The following is an 8,764-nucleotide window of genomic DNA, read 5'->3' as shown; positions in this document are numbered from 1 at the left end:
TGGAATATTCAGTCTAAATTACAGTTTTTGCTGATATTTACATTTAAATTTACAGTAGACTCTCACTGTATTTTTTTTGTGGTGAAGTTCTGGCAACCAAAGCTGCCGGTATTTTATTGTAAATTAAAAAATATTATATTTTACAGTGTATAAGTACACAGAGCTTATACTATCTACTTCTTCTGCACTTCTTCCACCACGTGGATGCTTCAACCCAATTCCACAACCTCGGCAGTAAACACACACCCCACCAGTCTAATATGCATTAAACCCTGAGGGAGACTATAAAGTTTGAGCGTGGCCAATGTGAGACACGAGGATCAGCGTGGGTGCAGAACGCAAGTAAACTTGTAACTGAATACCACGTCACTCAGACAATTACTTCACTTAGAAACGTGAGATAGGAAAATGGGAGTTTTTATAAGCCTGCTACACATACTCAGTCTTTATACAGGTGACAACTGTTTGAATTCTGTAAGAAAGCGTGAAGAGTTTCCTGTCTGAGTTCCTGTCTTTCTCTCTCTCTCTCTCTCTCTCTCTCTCTTCACTGTGTAGACACTGGCCCACAAAGCAACGGGAATCCACAATGGCCTGAAGGAGATGACATCATCCTGTAGCAACTCTGGCTTACAGTGTACAGTATGTTCTACAGTAATCATATTGCCATGTCACTCCCTATAAGCCCGGCCATTTAAATCCTTTAATTATATACCAGCAGCAGTGAAGCAGTGTTTACTGTAAGAGTCCGGTGCACCTAGTTTTGTACCGTACATTGTTGCTTGTGTTAATAAACTTGCATGGAGGAAGAGCCCCCCAGGCTCTCCCAGCCACTGTAATGAGAGTGTGTTTAGTCTGAAGACTGTGGACGACTAATGCTGATGGATTGTATGGCTGCAGGTCAGGTCTTGCTCTCACACACTCTGGCGGAAACTATGGAAGGAGCAGAGGGAAAGTTTCATGTGTAAGGCTCTAAAACATAAAGTGTGTCAATCTGACATGAAGTTATCACCGCCGTGTTAACACAAGCTGGGTGAAAACGACAAAATTATTGCAGATAGAATAAAAAACGAGGACATTGTTTACAGTTACTGGCTTTTTGGTGCATGTAGTTCATCAATAAAATGAAGTCAAACATAAAGCCAAAACACTATCAATCTTACAGAAATAGATCTGTTTATTCACTCGAGCAGTCAGCAGATTTCTAAGAAGTATGGGACGGTTCCCACTGAAGCAGTGAGGCTCTGCTTTCCTGCCGACCAGCCCAGACTTGCCCCCTAAAGAGATAAGATAGTGTTGACTACAGGCCACTCTGTGTAGAGGCCAGTGAGGGGCTTTTCTGTGCTTAAGGGGCTACTATACTCCATCAGAACTGCTGGTCGGATGGTCAAATAGCTTCAGAAACCCTCTTCCCCCGACATTGTATCAGAGTCAGTGTCTGATAATTCCTGTTACTTTTCAAAACCAACAATCTGACTCTTTCCCTTTCTATTTCTGTCACTTTTATTGTGAAAAACCAAGTGCCAACACTGCCATTATCCCCATATTTAAATGATATCACGTCTCCGCTCTTTATATAATGAGCAGCTTTTCATTCCAGCTTCGAGTGTGGTCGTTCAGGTCAGGTATAAACACTTTTGATTTCTTGTATAACCGGTTCTTTAGTCACCCTCAGTTGCATCCTGTGCTCTGAAGTTTTACTGGTTTATGATCTTTGCACCACCAGTCACACAGTGACAGTTCAAAGCAGCATGACAAATTGAGAATCCATGCCCTGTGGACAAATCTCAGGCAGCATTGTGTTAGTTTTTTTTAATTAGAAGGTAGTGTAACCCACACTTGGAGACAGAGATTTTTAGTTTCATTTTGCTCTTTATGGCTTCCTTTTGATATTTCAGGGTTAACTGTTATGGTAACTTAAATAATATTTGTTGAAATCCAGATTCTAGTGTATCTGTCACACATTGAGCTGTGTGCATGATCTCACTTATTTTATTGCCGTAACTATCAGATATGTTTTTATGTTCCAAGACAACCACAGACAATTTCATAAAAGCAGATTTAATCCTTTAATTTGATTAGATTTGCTGAAACCAAACCTAACACAGGGAGTGTACATATACAAATCAATGTGAGAATACTATGGCGTGCTTGTCCATCATCCCCCGTGTATTACTTTTTCAACAGATGAATGAAAGGGATTTAGTCACAAGCTCCAACACGGCCGGACAAAAACAGTGTTGCGAAAATCAGCCGCATCAATCAGGCTTTAACCTTGAAAACAAAAACAAGAAGAAATGGAGCCATGCAGAGACAAACACCTGAAGCAAATCTGAGCATTCACTCTTGTTTGAACAGTGACCAGATAAGATAGCTCAAAGTTATCAGCACAAGATGAATTCCCAGAGGAACCCAGAGGAGGAGTTTCATCAATGTAGCGAGAGGGAGAAAATCAATCGTTCAAACCACATATAGTGACAAATAACCAGCTCAAACTAAAGCCTCCACTGCTGTTTTCAGTCCAAAAACCAGGAGATCTTAAAGGAAAAAAGATGTAAAGGACCGTCTCTCGTGCATAAAGATAAAGCACGGCAAGTAAACACTGTGTGACTTTGTAAACATAATCATAATCATGTGGGCCAGAATGAAAACATACTTTTTCCCCAGTTGTGTGGCCAACTCTTGAGATCTTGCGCACCATTCTCAAATCAGACAGAATGGCCTTTGGCCTGTTTTCCATATTCATTCATAACATTCACTCATTCATTTTGACATAAAAATGAGAACTGGACTTTATTAGAGAAAGTATTGTCGTATATGTAGGTCTGAACTCCTTTAAATACCAACACTAGTCTATAGAGAAGGTCACTTCAATATCAGCCTTTATATGCTGGCTGAAAGTAAAGTTTTCCTCAAATGTATTTATGTTCTGAGTGTATGTCTGTGGAGACCAATGGCGCCACAGAAAGGGAGAAAACTTCAATAGAGTCTGGTGACTTCCTTTTTACTTTGCATTACATATGCACATATAGACTGGTATTTTCCCCAGCATCCCATCCATATCAGAGTCTCAGTATGTCCTCTCCATACACTGACTCACTGCCCTTTCCTTCATGTCTCTTAAGGATTTCTTAGACAGGCTTCAAGAAAGATTTTCATAAATGTCCTCTTTTGCAAATCCTCCACAACCCTCTGTATGCGCTGAGAGCTATCTCTATCTTAACAGTAAAGGTCATTGGAGGAGACTTAGGGATATGGAAAGGCTAAGCTGTGTGCATGGGAGAGTGTTTAACAACTATCTAGAAATCAATAATAGAAGGTTTGGTAATGAGTGTGTCAAATCACAGTCACAGACTAACTCAGGTGTGGCGAAGCTTGATGCTTTTCATCAGACTTTAAACAGTGTCTTTTAGAAGTTCTAGTTTTAAGATATTCAGCGCTTCGAGTCAAATGTTAGATTGATGCATGTGTCAACAGTCACAAACTCTCACACGGATGGGAAAAGCACCGTGATTAAAGACTGATTATGCAGATACTAGGGATGTTTTTAAGTAATTTTCATATAAGAGTACTATGCATTCATTATTAAATAATTAGAGTTGAGCACTCGCCAAAAATATGTAAGAATAAATTCCGAAATTAGTTTTCGGTGATGTCATGAAGTCAAGTGGGATCATGGGAGTTGTTGTCTTCATTGTGAAACAACCACCATTGTTCACAGACGAGTTAAAGTATAGCCTAATAACACAGAGCATCCAAAGTCTGAGCCGAGATTGCAAAATATTAATTTTCTCCTACATTTTTAAAAGCAGCACATTACAGCTTCAGTTTCACCTTTCACAATAAAAGCCCTATAACTAAACAGTGCATCACTGTCTATCACAGGCCCTGGCTACTCCTATGAAAGCTGCTCAGTGGAGAACAAAGCTGTGAAAGTTTGACTTCCATGCATAAAAATACCCAGATTTTTGATGCCTCTTCCACATCTATGAGGCCCATTGAGTAAGCGCTGTATAGATTTCAGGCTAGTTCCAGTTTAATGTTCTGCTAACTCAGATAGAAAAAAAATTATTTAATTGTACGGCTCTTCACTTTCCACGTAATTAGAACAAATGAATAAAATTGTGATAATGAAACAAGTTATTGAGCACAGGTCATGCAATGTTTGAAAACATTTATGTGCTAATTTAGCCCAGCTAAGCCCATCAGCGCTCTTCCTGGGGCTTGTTCACAGGAAATGTACATTCACTCTTAGTATTTCTCAACGAGGCAACTCAATAACATATCTTACAGTATTAAAGTTGTATTTATGTTATGTCTATTCACGTTTTGTCATATAATTCTGATGAAAAAGCCGTAAGTAACGTTAGCTAACATTGCCGTGCTAACTTTATAAGTTAGCATTAGAGGAGTCGACTACCCACACAGCTACTGTAGCTAATGTTATGGAATCAACAAGTTCTCTAACCTAAACGACAGAATAGGCCATGTGTCATTTCCACTCATTACGGCACGTGTATGTATCGCTGCTCGCATTTTGCAGCTCGTGGAACAGCAACGCGTTCCAAAAGTAGCACAGCACACATGTACACGTATGGTTCGCAGTTGTTAAAGAGGCTGCAGTTTCTGTGGATTTATGTTGTAAAACCACTGACCTAGGTTTAGGGCAAATAACTTCCTGGTAAGGCATTATAAAAGACAGTTTAAACAGTAAATAAATGTACGTAAATGATGGAAGTGAAGTCGTTACAAGGGTCACGTGACTACCGCAAGTTACGCCAAAATGTATCTTAAGTTAAAAAACATGATTCACGGAACTTACGTAAACAGCATAACTTAAGTTAGAAATCGTGGTCAAAACAATCGTACTAAAAATAACTGTGAGCGTGTTGAACTCGGTTGTAACGTTATCATGTAATCATATAGATTAGCATGAGCTATTTGTCACAGCAGCACATCCGCTGATTCTCTAGTAAATATCTCTGTATGGTTTTCTTTACTGATTATGTTAATGTGTGGAATCAATCTACCTCTGAAAAAAATGTAAGACTTTTCACTCGCATATAAGATATTAAAAAAAATCTGATATCGTCAACACAAAATCTCCCATTTATTATTCCAGTCTCGTGGGGTCTTTTTAAACTGAGTTCCAGTGTGAATAGAGGAGCTCAGGATTACAAGATGAGAGCTGTGAGACAATTCAGATAATGAACAGGAAAGCAAAGTTTCCAGAAGCTATGGAAAGAAGGAATTTAGTCATAAAAGTGTGAGCGGATTAGCTCTTCTCTTATTTCCAACATTTCCTCTTTGATATGTCCCAACACTAATCTCATTATAAGTGTCTGTCAAGCATACATGACAATTCATTTTAACAAGGTAGAGTTTCCTGCTCCCTTTAAATTCACAGATGAAAACACATGAGAGGTTCCTGTGGAACGGGCTAACAAGGAGAACAGAATAAGGCTCAGCAGTTTTGATCATTTCAAACCCTGACTAACAGAAATTGTTTAAAAGGAGATATGTTTTTCTTAGAAACGTGTTCGCTGTGACCATCGCAGTGTTTAATACTGTAATGACCTAAGAAGCTCGCAGTGGTGTCTGCAGTTTCCTGGTGAAAAGTACCCATAAAAATCTACTTTCAATAAATATTCCTGCTTTTTTATTCCTTTATACATTTAACTGTATGTCTCTTTACAGCAATTCAATGCTGTGTAACTATAGTCATAAAGAGTAATTATTGTGCTTTCATAACAATATTAAGAAATATTGAAAAGGGCAGCTCATAAAGCATTGTGTTCCAGATAGACCTGTAGAGGAAGCAACACATAATTAGTGTCTTGTTAATTGGGGAGAACCATTATAGCGCACTTAGTGTGATGCTAGAATACATTGTTTGCCAACAGAACATAATGATTTTTACAAGCTGTAAATGTGTGTAAGAGCTCCCTCCCATTTTCTTTTAACAAGAAATGTGAAAAATATCCTGAGGCATTATTTTTGAACTACTTTTATATAACAAGCTGATTGCATAAATATTACATCGGCTCTCTGTCTGCAGCCTATAATGCGCCTTCTCATATCACATCTGGTGGTATATGTAACTTTCAAAGCCGCACTAAGGTGGCTATAATACCCTTCAAACTAACTGCCTAGATATATCACGACCTCTGCGATCTCTATCTGTCCATCACTGGAGTAATCTGACCATTGCGGATAAATACTGTGAAAGGTCTTAAAGCACTAGGAAGACCAGTACCTTAATCATGGCTAATCCCTGGTAGCGAGACATGTCTTGGGGGGACACGGGACGGACACATCACCCCAATTAGCAGTAGCTATAGCTTTAAAACCCTGTCATTAGGCGCACATAACCTTCCTGTCACTCACCATAGCTGCTGCAGCCTCTACTTAGAGCACTGTTACAATTTGTCACATGCATGCACTGCAATGATTGGAGCACATGGTAGCATGCACGCACTCGCACTTTTCCTTAAAAAGGCATACACACAAGCAAAAAGCACATGTGATACTTAAAGTCAATGCAAATACACATTTTTTAGTGAGGCAAATTGGGCGTATGCAATATAGCTAGCGGGTGTATAACCATAATAGGCAGATTTATGTATGACATTCCTGCAAGCCTTAATATGAATAGACAGGAAGTGTTGCCCAAGCCACAGAGTGCCCACACTGTTATGCCACGTTCAATATACACAGTGGCTGACACGTTGGAATTATACCTCAGAAAGAAACATGCATTTCAGATACCTTTCTTTTGGTTAATGAATGATAGGGGAACATGTACATGCATTTTGAATGTCCATATAGCTATCAGCTCAGTATGCAGATAGGGTCCCTGGTGTTTTAGTGCGAGATAGTCTTTGCAGGCCTTTTGCTGGTAGACAGTGGAGCATTAACTGTTATCTGGGCGAAAGCACTACCATTAAGCCTTCAACAATAAGACCAGGGTCAAGGATGAAGTTGAATGACAGCTCAGGATGAATATAATTTCCGAGGAAGCGATAAAGAGGGGTCTTGTACTCACACTAAAAAGCAGAATAATAATTTTTTCACCAGGTTGTCTGCTCTTACATAGTTTTATTCTTCGCTCCATTCTCGAGTGAAGAGGTCAGATATAAAGGAGGACAATGGCCAAGCTAGTGAGATTGATGGTGAGGATGAACAGGCCAGCGTAATCTTGGTTAAATCAAAGCTATTCACCGTTAATGAAAATAAGAGAGAGACTGCACTGTAAATCATCTTATGGTCTAATGTATTAGTGATAATGAATTCACGCTGCCACATTTAACCTTAGTTTTGCAATTCATTATATTTGAGATTAACAAGGGAGGGAACTTAAGTGAACTGTCTGCAGGGAATTACAGCTGGGGCCTCATTGTCAATCAAGGATTGTGTTCCGATGTCTTTCATTAGGGTTGGAGGAATTAAATAAGACTTTCTTTTAATGGCGGATGGCTCTCCCATTTAACGCTCCTCTTGCTCTCCCAAGATGGTTAACTCTTCATTACCCAAATTAAAGGCATCCATCTCTGTTGGCTCCTGCCACATTGCCATGACCTCTACCTGTCAAAACTTTCATGTAAGCTCGTGAGTGATGGATGATACCCCCGAACCCCATTGTCAAAATTATCCAGTGACTGTCCAACCCTCTCTGATCCATTCAATCCATCTCCCCAGGCTACGTGCCACCAGCCATGATTTAACAATGAAGCCGAGGCGCTAATTTACTCTCATAGAAATTAGAAACTACCTTTTAATTATATGCCTGGGAGTGTTCGAAGAGTTCACGAGGATCACCCCCAAAGCTTTCAACTCGACTTTGTGGGGGCTTATCATTTATATTCTTCAAACGTGTTATTTCAGGGGTCGTTCGACATACCTAGGACCAGAGGGAATTTGAGAAACCATCAGGAATAGGAAAGAAGGAGAGTGTCGAAACCAGTTTGAAGGTCACAGCTGTTGTGTAAAGGATACGGTAAGATAGAAAATACTTGAATGATCCAATGTTACAAAATATAAATGTCTCATAATCTGTTTATCAAGTCTATCTGAAGACAAAATCAGTTTTCCGAACATATTCGTATTGTCTTTAGGGACTTGATCACTGATTTTGAGAGCCTTAATATATGGAGGTGGTGCTCTGATCAATAGATGATACGCACTTTGGGTGTTACTGGCTCAGCACTGGAGTTGCATCATGCTCAACTGTTTACAGAAAGTCTTTGTTGACAAAGGAAGCACAGTTCTCTGAACTTCCTCTCTTTTTTCCACTATATTTGCATCACCTTCAGACACATGTAAATATTCAAACACATGCCACACGTCATACATAAAACATGATATAAGTGGTCCCATTCTTGTCTGACCTCTTGTCCTCCTGCTCCTCACCCAGACAGATGTAGATAACGCTCCAGACACACCTCACTTCCTGAGAGGAGAGTTATAGCTTCCTGGGAGAGGCACCGCCGTCCCCTGGAGCCCTGAGGAGTTCGACAGCTACCTATGGAGAGGGCACGTCTCTGACTTGTAGACCTGCTCTGAGGCTTCTCCTCTCACTTTGAGATCCTCCGTGTACCTGTCAAAGGGTCAAAAGGGTACGCTCACTGCAGACAACAGGACTGTGTTTGTGTGTCTCCGTGTGTTTGTGTTTGCGCGTGTGCACGTGTGTGTACGTGTGACCCCCCCTGTGACAGATGCCAGGCTGTTTATGTGTGAGGTGTGGGAGTGCTGGGTGGGCAGGTGGGTA

The 8,764-nt window shown here is 40.2% G+C and overlaps 1 long non-coding RNA gene across 1 annotated transcript; it reads left to right on the top strand.

Annotated features, from left to right (window-relative positions):
* The first annotated feature begins 583 nt into the window (after window positions 1-583).
* Window positions 584-8,455, top strand: LOC131988175 (uncharacterized). The gene is made up of 3 exons (XR_009395860.1): window positions 584-639; window positions 7,882-7,993; window positions 8,415-8,455. It is a non-coding gene; the product is annotated as an uncharacterized LOC131988175 (long non-coding RNA).
* The last annotated feature ends 309 nt before the right edge of the window (window positions 8,456-8,764 follow it).

This window comes from Centropristis striata, chromosome 16 (genome assembly GCF_030273125.1).
Source record: "Centropristis striata isolate RG_2023a ecotype Rhode Island chromosome 16, C.striata_1.0, whole genome shotgun sequence".
Taxonomy (NCBI): Eukaryota; Metazoa; Chordata; class Actinopteri; order Perciformes; family Serranidae; genus Centropristis; species Centropristis striata.
The sequence above is the reverse complement of the archived record's forward strand: the minus strand, read 5'-3'. Positions and strand labels throughout refer to the sequence as shown.